This window comes from Aotus nancymaae, unplaced genomic scaffold (assembly GCF_030222135.1).
Source record: "Aotus nancymaae isolate 86718 unplaced genomic scaffold, 86718_ANA_hifiasm-v0.15.2.pri h1tg000002l, whole genome shotgun sequence".
Lineage (NCBI taxonomy): Eukaryota > Metazoa > Chordata > Mammalia > Primates > Aotidae > Aotus > Aotus nancymaae.
In genome coordinates, this window is record NW_026988413.1 from 21,546,944 (window position 1) to 21,558,117 (window position 11,174).

Here is an 11,174-nt window from a genome sequence, read left to right on the forward strand (position 1 = left end):
TCGGACTTCCTGTAAGCAAACTTTGCAGAGTATTTTTGGTTGTCTGAATACAAGCTTACCTCCTGAATTTTGAGAAGCTTTAGAAGGGGCAAAAGGAAGTTTATGGAGATTCTGGGTGAAATAAGTGGAAAATATATGGAAAGACTCTCTAAAGGTGTCTGTTGTGCATTCTTCTACTCTAAGGAAAATCCAGGTTAAAAATGATAGTAGTTGACTGGGTGCAGTGGCTCACGCCTGTAATCCCAGCACTTTGGGAGGCCAAGGTGGGTGGATTACCTGAGGTCAGTAGTTCAAGACCAGCCTGGCCAACACGGTGAAACCGTGTCTCTACTAAAAATAAAACATAATAATAATAAGCTGAGCGTGGTGGCATGAGCATGTAATCTCAGCTACTCGGGAGGCTGAGGCAAGAGAATCACCTAAACCTGAGAGACAGAGGTTGCAGTGAGCAGAGATTATGCCACTGTACTCCAGCCTGGGCAACAAAGGCAAAACTCCGTCTAAAAAACAATGGATAGTAGTTAATCCTATCCTGAATACTTCTGGGTGAAGGTGGCCTGATGACTTCCTCCAGTAACCTGGTCCCATTTCTAATAATATTTACAACCAGAATGTTTGCCTTATTTTACCAAATTCTCCTAATTCAAACCTAAAGGTATCTGGCAGAAGGAAAGTCCTCTCTCTCTCTCCTTTTTTTTTGAGACAGAGTCTTACTCTGTCACTCAAGCTGGTGTGTGTCTCACTCTGTCAGTCAGGCTGGAGTACAGTGGCGTGATCTCAGCTCATTGCAACCTCTGCCATCCGGGTTCAAGGGATTCTCCTGCCTCATCCTCCCAAGTAGCTGGGATTACAGGTGCATGCCACCACACCTGGCTAATTTTTTTGTATTTTTAGTAGAAACAGGGTTTCACCATGTTGGCCAGGTTGGTCTCGAACTCCTGACCTCAAGTGATCCACCCACCTCGGCCTCCCAAAGTGCTGGGATTACAGGTGCCTTTTCTCTTTCTCCTTTCCCTTTCTCCCCACCTTCTCTCCCTGCCTCCTTCCTCTTAACTTGTAACTTGTAGCCCTGCAGTGACCAGATCATGAGAGACTAAGGGTTCCAGCAAGGAATAAGGGCTTCCCAGTGAGAGACAGACATTTCGTCTCTCAACAATTTCTCTTCAACTGGAGTTAAGATCTGCCACTCTGTCTCCTTCTCTGATAAGGTTTGAACTCCTTTAGGTATTTTATTTCTATAGCAAACAAGGTATTTATCTAAATTGAATTCTTTTCCAAGTGGAGCCTTTTTTTCCCCACTATTGGTTCTGTTGTCTTATCAGCACTTCCAAAAGTTTTATCTTCCCTCTGATCTTGTGGCCCCAGAGAGCAGCTCAGTGGGGAGCGACAGTCAACAATCGCTGGGCCCAGTTCCGATTTCTCAAACCCCAACCCCATAATCCACGAATGTCAGGAGGGCACAAGGTCCTTTCCAGCCCAGCTGATTTAATCACTCCCGCTGCCCCTCACTGATACAGCGACCTTTTGTAACTTTTACGCAAGAGTTTGAGGATGTGTGTTCTGAACTCAAGGGGCGATAAACAGCAAAATTTGTCAGGTTCCTTGATCAGCAGCCAGCCTCGGCAAGTCAGACACAAGTCCTGATGGCTTAGAACTGTGTAACAATTGAGGCGCTCACGGCCAACTTGGCTTTTTTATAATGGCCTTCTGAATCCCGGGGCTTGGTGATGTTACGGTTAACAAGCCCTTGAACTGTGTAGCCTCTCCCTAGAGTAAGCCGGTAACCTTTCTTAACAGCGTTCATCTGCGCAATTCGGAGCAATCAGCACGACTAGAGGGCAAGCTGACGGAGGGCTGGCTTTTGATAAGAATGTTGTACTTAATTACGCTGTGCACCCTGGGTTGTTCAGCCAGCAAAGTGAGTGGGCTGTGGAAAATGCTGGTGAATTTCCAGGCCTCCCCTTCCAGATAGATGGCTGTCTTTATTCTTTGCAGATGGACGTTTCCATGGTGTCAGGCAGGTAGAATGGGGTGCAAGAGCAATGAGAACCAGACCCTGGTTAGGGGAGGGGTTCTCAACCAGGGATCATTCTCTATCCCCAAAAGACATCTGGCAATGTCTAGAGATGGTTTTTTGGTTGTCACTATGGAGGACGGGCTACTGGCATTTGGTGGGTAGAGACCAGGGATGCTGGTGTTTTACAGTGCACAGGACAGCCCCTGCAACAAGAAACTGTGTGGCCTTAAATGTCAGTGGTGCCAAGGCTGAGAAACACTGAGTTAGGAGCTGATGCTGGTTCATCCAAAATGAGAGTCCCATGCTCAGGATTGCTGCCTTCCTCTTCACGCCTCCCTTCCCTCTACCACGCTCCCTTCAGCTCCTTATTAACTCTTACAGAGGCCTTTGGGAGAAGGAGTCAATCTCTAGATGCAAAAGAACGTGATAGAACCTCAGCTCCAAAATTGAAGGGGGAAATGGTCAAACAGTTCTCACCTAACAATTGATTTGATTAAAATTTACTACTGAATTTAAAATGGGGGGATTTAACTTCATTTATTCATTTTTAAAGCAGTAAAGCCTTTTTTTTTCCAAATAAAATCTTACATGTAATGCTAGAATATGAATCAAATGAAAACGAAGCTACTCCATTTGGGATGAGGCTGGGGGGTGGGGGGGGTCCAGATTCCAGGCCTTGCCGAGCTCCCTGGGATATTTTGAGACACACCCCAGACACCCAGGGCTGCAAGAGCACAGGCCAAAAGCCACCTTTTGGATTGTCTGTCAATCTCACTTCTTATTCATCCATTTCTCTTCAATCAGGCACACACAATGCCCCATATCTTCATATCTTAGGCACATGTGTCAAACTCAAGATGGCTGATCTCAGGGCTCACATGTGAACCAACTGTATTATTAGTATTAGTATTATTATTTTTGAGACAGCATCTTACTCTGTAGACCAAGCTGGAGTGCAGTGGCATGATCATAGCTCGCTGCAGCCTCAAACTCCTGGGCCCAAGTGATCCTCTGGCCTCAGCCTCCCACATAGCTCGGATTACAGGCCTGTGCCACCACGCCCAGCTAATTTATCTTTTATTTTTTAGAGACGGGGTCTCACTATCTATTGCCCAGGCTGGTCTCAGACTTCTAGGCTCAAGCGATCCTCCCACCTTGGCCTCCCAAAGTGCTGGGATTACAAGTGTGAGTCCCGGCTCCAACCGCACAGTGATTCCTACCTCCAACTACCCCAAGAACTTCTAATGTCCAGTCAACTTGACAACAGTTACATCCTAGTCCACATTAAAGCTTTGAACTCCACCTGTATGGTTTTGCGATCATGGGTCTGAGTCAATGCAGTTAAGTTCAATCCCCACCCTGGCAGTTTCCAGAACCCTCAGAGCCGCCTGGCTGCACACCAGTGCAAACTGCAGGCCAGGCATCGGTCCCCCAAGGAGCAGCCATAATGTCACCCACCAAAGGATGGGCTCACCATGCATTCACCATGCTCACCTGCCAGTCCGGCTTTGTAGTCCCAGGGCGGAATGCTGGTACCTGCGTTAGAGTCCGAGTGCCTGCTGCCCCAGATGCCAGGCTTGCATCTGGACGCTCAGTGGCAGTGACTGTTCCTGTGAATGACTGACCCTTTCCTTCCTTTGCAGGAGGCCTCGTGTGCCTACGTGCTGATCGTGACTGCTGTGTACTGGGTGTCAGAGGCAGTGCCTCTGGGAGCTGCAGCCCTGGTGCCGGCCTTCCTCTACCCGTTCTTCGGAGTCCTCCGATCCAATGAGGTTAGACCACTTATAGCCCCACCCTCCCCACCTCGCCCCGCGCCTGGGTGCACGCAGGGCCCATGAAAGAGAGCTCCCAATGAAGGGAGATTCACCCAGCACTTGAGGAGCAGGGGGCTTTGTTACCCACTGGAACCACCCCTTAACACTAAGCCCCGGCATCTGGCTCTAGACCTTGAATTCCTCCCCTTCCACCCATGACCCTCATCTCCTTCAAACTGACTCAAAACTTGCCTCTTTAAGGAAGCCTTACTTGATTAAATATATCCAGTTGCTCCCTCAGTCTGAAACCTTTTAGGAGCTGTGTGATTGATGCCTAAAACTCAGCTGCTGTTGATCCTTTTCAGCCTTTGGATGTCTATTTAGACCATAAGCACACAAAGGCAGGAATCAGATCTCTCATTTTGGGGGCGTCTCATTAGAAAGCTGAACCTGTATACAGTAGGTGCTCAATGAATGTCTTACAGAGAGACCGTGTTTCCCTGGGCCCTGACAATGTTTTATCTACCCCTCCAAAAAACAACATTTCTGTTCCTTCTTCCCCGTCTCAAGGTTTCTGCGTGATCTTTCTTTGCGCTCTCCCTAGAGTGAGCCCTCTCCATTTACTGTCTGTGGCATTCTCAAAAGCTCAAACAGAAATTGTCGGTGGGAAGCCCAGGTTGTGGCAAAATTTCAGAGCACACTACGAAAAAGTTAAAAAAAAAAAAAAAAAACAGCCAGAATCTGGGAGCAAAATCAATGATGATCCTCATTCAGTAACACCTGGTTCCATTTGAACGGTCTCATTATTAACACCTGGTCTCTGCTTAGGGTTTCTGATGAAAAAGCCTGGATAGTAGAGATGGGGGTGAGGTTATGGGCAGAGGCACAGAAGGAAGAGGGAAGGAAGCACATGTTTGAATGCCTACTAAGTGCCAGGCACTGTATCAGAATCGCTACATTGTTATGGAATGCTCCCAAGGGTTCTACAAGGTGCATGCTAATATTTCCATTTTACAGATACGCTCAGAGATTTAAGAAACTCACCCCAGATCACAAAGTTGAAAGTAGCAGAATTAGATTCAAACCCATAACTATTAGATTTCAAGGTGTATACACTGGATTACTACACCATAAGAAAAACACTCCATAAAGTGGCATGTGGCTTCATGGGATTATGAACACATGGAGTTATGACTAAGAACTGTGAGTCTCTTCCCTTCTGTGATATGAGGAAGAATGGAGCTGGGCCTGTGGATGCTTTAATCGATAACAGAACTTTCTTGAAAGTACAAAGACAGAATTAGGTGACCCTCTAATTGTTGTACTTGACTGCAATGAACACTTTAAGTCTTTCTGCTGGATAGATTTAACTGACTAATGTTTTAGTTTGCTTTGGTCTTAGGTTCTCTCTCTCTCTTTCTTTGCCTCTCCCTCTCCCACTCCCTCTCACTCTCTCTCTCCCCCTCTCTCCCCTGTCTCTCTCTCTCTCTTCTTTCTTTCTCGCTTTCTTTCTGCTATCTATCTATCTAGCTAGCTATCCATATATATATAGATAGATGTGTGTGTGTGTGTGTGTGTGTGGCTATCTATATACATACATATATATACACACACATATATGTGTGGCATTGAGTAGCCATAGCCTCAGGCTCACCAAAAATAACAGAATCCCAAAGCTCTCAGCAGTGCTTGTATTCCTGGAAATGGGTACAACCCCAATATCCTGGGGACCCATGTAAAAGCTAATCTGTGACCAGAATCACCAGGCAGTCATATTAATTGTCCCCCTTCTTTTGTGAAAAAAAGAATAGGTAATAATGGGGTTTTGTGTCTGCCTAAAGGAAAAATGAATCTTAAACGTGACTTTTCTTAAGAGAGCTATTACAAGCTTGTTCTGCAGGCTTCTCTTTAAAATTGTGAAAGTAAAACCAACAAGGGCAGAGGGTGAAAGTAGAGGGTAAAGGGGAGAAAAAATGAAGTTTAGAAAGAACTGAATCCTAAAGAACATTTTAAAGTGAGACAAGTATTAATTAAGAAACCTAATCTCTGTATTTCACTCTAGGCAGCCCAAAAGCCAATAGCATGGTTAGTCTTCAAGCAGACAATGTCTCTGTTCCTTGGAGGGCACAGTAGAGATGCTGCAGACAACAGTTATCCGAGGGATGCCCCCTTGTCCAGGAAGGAAGCCCAAACCCATAAGGAGAGTCTGCAGAGGCAGTGGCTTGCGAGGATAACAGGACTCTGTGAGAAGTAAAGGAAGACTGTCCAGGGAGGGACTGTGTGTCAGTATTGCTGGGGGCTGGAGGAGCCAGAAAGCATATATTATCATTTGAGGTGAAAAATTCTAACCCACCTGCCTGATGAAGTGGCTTTGGCTGGTGATGATATTTAGTAGTCAGGCTACAAGGAGCAGCAGCTTAATTCAAATATAGTCTGTTTAGCTGATCTTCTTAGCTCAGATTAGAGGGAAATGGCAGTAAGGCAGAGGACATGCGTTATAGCCCTTTATGAGCCAGTTACATTTGCAAAGAAAACCATGCTGCACCACTGTGACGCCAGTGTGTGCCACGGCTCACAGGGAGGAGCTAGGCTGGTGCTCTTTAGGAGCCCTCAGATCCTTGTCACTCCCAAAACCCACCTACTCCTTCACCATCCTCTTACCGCAACTTGGGTTATTCTTCCGCTTTGGAAAGGTCTCTCCCATTCCTTTGACCTTTGGAGTCTTACATTTCAACCACTCTCTCGTGAAGCCCTTCCAAAGACCAAAGGCTGAAAGTGTTGATCCGTTCTCTTTGAGCCTATTTGATGTCTTTATCTTTTAAATGGTGCATCAGATACACCAGATATAAACCTTTCATAGACATGTGCTCTGCCCACCAAGACTCATGCTCTCTGGGATGTACAGTGTGTATGGCCTGTCTGTAGCCCAGTGTCATCCCGGCATCAGCCCTCCATTCCCCGCGCTTGATTGCAGTGTTTCTTGACGATGTGTCAGTAATGTCGTCTCCAGTGAGGGAAAGAAGGCACATGAATGGGATCAGTGTTTCTGGGACTGTGGCTGGGTTCCCTCATGTTATTCACTCAACATTTAGAAAAAATGTTTTCTGAGTTCCAGATCTACCAGGTGTAACATGGGATGATACAGGTACCCTGAGAGTGACAAAAATAAAAAAATGCCATCTCTTCCCTCTTGAATCTCATATCGGAACTCTCACTGTCTGAAGCTGGATGTGCTCTGCGGTTTCTCCAGAGAAACAGAACCAAGAGGAGACTAGCGTGTGTGTGTGTGTGTGTGTGTGTGTGTGTGTGTGTGTCTGTCTATAGGAATCTGCTCACTTGATTAATTATGGAGGCTAAGGTATCCCATGAGCTGCCACCTGCAAACTGGAGACTCAGGAGAGCTGGTGATGTCACTCTAAGTGAATCCAAAGGCCTGAGAACCAGGGAAGCCAATGGTGTGGATCCCAGTCCCAGGGCAGGAGGTGAGAGATGTTGCAGCCCAGGTAGTGAGACTGGAAAAAGTAAGCAAATTCCTGCTTCCTCTGCCATTTGTTCTAGTCAGGCCCCTGACAGACTGGATGATGTCTGTCCACGTGGTAGAGGGCAATCCACTGATCCAAATGCCAGTCTCCTCCAGAAACACCCAGAAGCAATGCTTAACCTGGGCACCCCGTGGCCCACTCAGGTTGAGGTGCAAAGTTAACCATCACAAGTACATATAAATGTTTCATTTTTACAGTAATATTTTGTCAGCCAGTGGGTATTAGGAGTAGTGTGCAAAGCTCAGACTCAGGTGCCGACAAGAGATACGAAATGACAGAAGGGCTCCTGACCTTGAGAAGTTTCTATTTTAGTAGAGAGAAAGTATAAACCATGTGGAAAAATACAGAATGCTTTTAGGCAGCGGTGCCGCGTTTTCTGGCACTGTGGAGGATTTATACAACTCCTCAAGTGGGGATGTTCTAGATAAGTAAAATTTACACTGCCAACTGCCCAGACTTCATGTCGACCAATTTTTGATCGCAGTCTTTCTACAGGGCTTTATAATTTCCTTGGTCTTTTAAACAGAAGTTATTGAATATAATTTAACTTTTTCCTTAGAGCCTTCAAAATTTCCAGGGGGAAAAAAGAATTTCTCACTCGGAGGAGCCAGAGTGGGCTCCATGAGAAAACACAGTTGAGTAACTTGAGGGCTGGGTGAACAGCTGAACCTAAAGACTCTTGAATAACATGTTGGTATCAGTCTGGGGTGAGACCGCAGTTGAAAATATAAAAGGCATGTTATCAGACTTGCAGATGGCTAAGCTGGATGCGCTACCTAGCTAATGCGTGGTGCTAATGTATGGTGGCAGAATGAGACATGTGGACAGGAAGAGACAATGAGCTGAAACTGACAAAATGAAGTCTAATAAGGATAAATGCCAGCAGTACATGTGAAAAAGACCCTTGGCTTTTAGCTAAGTACAGGCTCAGCATGAGTCACCATCAGTCCAACGTGGCTGCCAACATTCCAAGTGTTTGCCATATGCCAGGCACTCTGGGGGGTCATTTACATGCACTATATAACTTAATCCTCTGTGAAGGAGCTTTTATTTTAAACTGAAGTTCAGAGAGGTTAAGTAACTTACTTACCCGAGGTTATGCAGCTACTAAGTGGTGGAGCCGTGACTTGAATCCAGGATTATATGATTCCAGAACTTGAGCTCTTAACCCCTAGGCAATGTGACAAAAATCTTTCGTTGAATTAATACATGATGAGCTGGGCAGAGTGGATCATGCCTGTAATCCTAGCACTTTGGGAAGCCGGGGCCCACAGATCACCTGAGGTCAGGAGTTTGAGACCAGCCTGGCCAACAAGGTGAAACCCCTCGTCTCTACTAAAAGTAAAATAAAATAAAAAATTAGTTGGGCATGGTGGTGGGTGCCTGTAGTCCCAGCTGCTCGGGAGGCTAAGGCAAGAAAATCACTTGAACCCAGGAGGCAGAAGTTGCAATGAGCCAAGATAGTGCCACTGCACGCCAGTCTGGGCAACAGAGTAAGACTGTCTCAAAAAAAAATTTTTAATTTTTAAAAATTAATAAATGACATCTCCAGTGCATCAAATTCTGGATAAGGAACACATTCAGAGGTGGGTGGCCGGGATGTCAAAAGCTGGAGCCTGGGTCACACGAGAATGAAGAGAAGGCTTAAGGGGGACATGAGTCAGGCTTCCATGCCTCCACGCTCCAGGCCAAAGGGTCACACCAGAACCAGAATCAGAGTGCCGTAAAGGAATTCCCCATTCTGTATAAAGGAAAACTCTGAAACAAGTTGCCACGTGTGGTCCTTGTGTTCCTGTACCTAGAAGTCTGAGCCAAATGACCATGTCAGATACACTAGACATACACTTTGTGCCTTGGGAGTTGGGTTGGACGCTAAGGTTCCTCTGTGATCTTGTGAGTATGCAGCTGCTACTTCCTCTGCTAGCGCACAGAGCTTAGTCCTGTATTTTAGGTTTGTGCTTGTGTGTTTTTGCTTTGTTTTGGCTCCACCGTGACTCTCACTGTCATTATATCTGGCTCCGAAGTCCTCTAAGACCCTCCTAATGTGTTGCTCTCAAAGTTTATAGCCTGGGCATGATACCTGTGTCAATCAAGTTAGCTAAGATTTACTGTCTATAGGAGAATGGCGTAGAGGTGGGCACCAGAGCTCTCTGGTGGAGCAGAAAGCATGGTTTGGATGTTGGGGCTTGAGAACAAATAGCTCTCCAGGAGGCCCAGGGTCAGGATCCACTTCTGGGAGTAATTACATGTGCTCTTTATCTTTACCCTTTCCCCAGAGCACACACACTCACATATACACTCACACACTCATACACACACACTCATACACACATACATGCACTCATACATACTCATACACACATGCACTCACACACTCATACACACACACATGCACTCACACACACTCATACACATACATGCACTCACTCACACATACACACTCATACACACATACATGCACTCATGCACATGCACACACACACATGCACTCACACATATGCATTCAGTTACACACTCATACACACACATACATGCACACACACAGACATACACACACTCATACACACGCTCATACACATACATGCACACACACATGCACATACACACATGCACTCATACATACATGCACTCACACTCATACACACATACACATGCACACACACTCATACACACACATACACAATACACACTTGTGCACTCATACTCATATACATATAAACATTCATACACACATACATGCCTACACACATTCACACACATACACATACACACGTGCTTATACATATAGACACTCATACACACACGCTCACATACACACCCATACATATTCCCACTCACACACACACATACACTCAGACACATACACTCACACACAAACATACACTCATACCCACACACATTCACACTCGTACACATATACACACTCATATACACACATACATACACACACATACACATAAACACACACACACACACACACTCTCTTGCCCTTGGCCCAGCTAGCATTCTCTGGCCCTGCACTGCAGGCCTCGAGCCAGTCTCACTCAGCTTCCAGCTCCCGCAGGGGCAGGGGGAGTACAGGCCACACCCGCTGGGATAGCACGTAGCCTCTGCAGCCCAGTGCTGCTGGAGCCGCCTGTCATGAATCCGCTTCCCTACTGGCTCCTGATCTTTCTGACCCGCCAGATTCCTGCCATCTGACTGTCACCCTACTTTCTCTGTTTAAGCCTGGCGGCATTTCATAAAGTACTCTGAACTCTGCCTTTCCCATCTCTGCTCACCATGGAGGCTGACCAGTCCTCTGCATGTGGGCCTGTGGGCATGTGGGCTGGGCATCCAGCTGGCCACCTGCCTGAACCCCAGGCTGCCCTCACCCTCAGCCACCCAGACGCAGCCCGGGGCTGAGCTCCACACTGGGCCTTCAGTGGGAGCCTACAGACCTTGCAGCCTTTTGAGAACAAACTAATGTTTCTGGGGGGAAGAGCAGCTCCCTCTGAGCCACCGCCTGACCAGCAGTCCCTTTGCTTGTGGCTCAGAGCCCAGACCCCTGCCTCAGCTTCCCCATCTGAGTACTTCTGACAGTCCCAAAGAAGAAACTGGGACAGGGGTGGTGGTGGTTATGAATCAGTGTCTCCAGTCATGCAAGAGTTGGGCCAGCTTCTGGGTCGCGCCAGCACCCATCTGGGTCTCTCTACTTTAGGTTTCTCTAGGGCAGGATTTGCAAAGAATGTTTTTTTAAGCAACGAAATCTTTTCTTTAAACCAAATCTTAGAAGACTCAATATATAAAACAGATGGAACCAGGAATGCAAATCAGGTGATGAGAAGGGTGTCTGAGCCCATGCTGGGGACTTACCCAGCA